The sequence below is a fragment of the Palaemon carinicauda genome, chromosome 29 (genome assembly GCF_036898095.1).
Source record: "Palaemon carinicauda isolate YSFRI2023 chromosome 29, ASM3689809v2, whole genome shotgun sequence".
Taxonomy (NCBI): domain Eukaryota; kingdom Metazoa; phylum Arthropoda; class Malacostraca; order Decapoda; family Palaemonidae; genus Palaemon; species Palaemon carinicauda.
In genome coordinates, this window is record NC_090753.1 from 13,905,275 (window position 1) to 13,907,774 (window position 2,500).

Genomic DNA, 2,500 nt, shown 5'->3' on the forward strand with positions numbered 1-2,500 from the left:
TAATGTCCTGTGCGCCTTCCTTAGTTTTCCTGGTATATTTTTTGGCACTATTAATCTACCTCGGCTTGCTCTTTCTGATATTTTGAGCTCCATGATGTTTTCATTAATTCCTTCTGTTTGTTTCCATGCTTGTATTATCATGTAGCGTTCTCTTCTCCTTTCTAGACTGTATAGTTTTAAAAATTGCAGTCTTTCCCAGTAGTCAAGATCCTTAACTTCTTCTATTCTACCAGTATAGGACATTTGTACTCTCTCTATTTGTGCAATATCCTTCTGGTAGTGTGGGTACCATATTACATTGCAGTACTCGAGTGTACTACGTACATAAGTTTTGTAAAGCATGATCATGTGTTCAGCTTTCCTTGTTTTAAAGTGTCTGAATAACATTCCCATTCTTGCTTTACATTTAGCCAACAGTGTTGCTATTTGGTCGTTGCATAACATATTCCTATTTAACATTACACCAAGATCTTTAATTGCTTCCTTGTTTGTGATTGTCTCGTTATTAGGTCCCTTGTATGCATATACCTTTCCTTCTCTGTTTCCATAATTTATTGACTCGAATTTATCGGAGTTAAATACCATCCTATTTATCTCCGCTCATATATTTTGTTTAGATCTCTTTGTAGTGAGTTCCTATCTTCATCACAAGCAATAACTCTACTTATTCTTGTGTCATCAGCGAAACTTCTCACTACAGAGTTTTCAACATCACAGTCTATGTCTTAGATGATAATAACAAACCGCAGTGCAGCTAATACCGTACCCTGTGGCATGCCAAATATTACCTGAGCTTCATCTGATTTCTCGTCATTTGCAACCACTATCTGTTTTCTGTTTTGCAGGAATTCTTTTACCCATTTTCCTATCTTTCCCACAATATTATGCTTTCTCATTTTTTTTCTCTAATATATTATGGTCTACCTTGTCAAAGACTTTTGCAAAATCTAGATAGATGATATATGTGTCTTTTTCGTTTATCATATTTTTGTATATGTTTTTATAGTGTGCTATCAGTTGGGTTTGTGTACTTTTTCCGGGCACAAAACCGTGTTGACCTATATAAAACAAATTATTTTTAACCAAATGAGAGAGAGAGAGAGAGAGAGAGAGAGAGAGAGAGGAGAGAGAGAGAGAGAGAGAGAGAGAGAGAGAGAGAGAGAGAATGTAGGTTTAAATAAGATTTGATGATCCTATGAATAATTTTTACTAAACCCAGAAAAACAATTCCCAAAGTAATCTTGAATAAAATCAGAATAAGAAGGCATAACAGAGTCCTAACTCCTGTATCTTTACTTATGCAAAACCATACTATTTTTTGGCCTCAATAACGTTCCTCTCTTCGTTTGGTAATGGCCCCATGAAACTGAAGTGTTATGGCACATAGGATTGGTTAAAACACTTCAATGGCTGAAGATTAAACTTCTGGAAGCTCAGAATCTCATTCTTCGATGAATAAAAAGGTTTTAGATTGAAAAATGCATATTTAGTCTTATAATTTCATTCGAAAAAAAAAAAAAACATCGTTAAGAGACTCTCTTTTGTTTAAGGATATCTTAACGGATCATTTCCTGAGGTCGGAAATTTTGGTTTTCATTTACTACGATTTATTGTAACGAAAGACAATATTTCCCTTTCTAGCGCTAAAAACAGAGGGAACCGTTCCACCTTATCAAATGGAGAAAAAGATGGGAGGTGGAAAATTAAATTTTTAATGTATGTTTGTGTTTATTGGCTTCATTGCTTTTAGTAAGGAGAGATATTCCTTTTAAACAGAGAAATATTGTGGTAATTTGGAGATGGGGTGTGGAAAGAAGTTGAGCTTTGCTTTTGAAGTGCTTCATTTCGTTTCAAAAACTCATATATTTTCATTTTAAACTGTATTTTTATATGATTTTCTAAATTATTAATTCAGATTTTACGCATATACATCCATAGACTATATCTATTTTCCCGCATTCGCTTTTCCCTAATTTTGGAGGTGATATCGCCAGAAAGACACTGATTTCTGATTTCTGGTTTCTCGGCAATTATGATGGACTGCAGTCGGTCCACCTTCCAACTTCGTGAAATGGTGGAGGTGATTTCTCGAGCGGTAGGATGGCATCAACCCCAAAATCAACTCAAACTTGCCCTTAAAAATAGTGGGTTGCAGGCGAATCATTCATTGGCTGGAGTTCCCTCTCCATGTCCGCAATGTCATAAAAAAAGGGAAAAAATCTATTGATTTTGTCGTTGCTTTTGAGAGAGAATTAATCTCCCTTTATTCATTTAACTTTCCATGAGAATTTGTGGCCCAGATTACATTGAGGAGGAGTTCACTAAAATAGAAAAAATTGCAACAGATCTTTGTCATCCCAAATATTTCTTAGAAAAAATGTATGAATAAGGCTAAGAAAACATTTTATAGTGTCCAATTAGAGAAAAAGGAAACAATTAATAATATGCTTTGTTTGCCATTTCATGTTTGTTTTTTAGATGTTATACCCCTTTTGAAAAA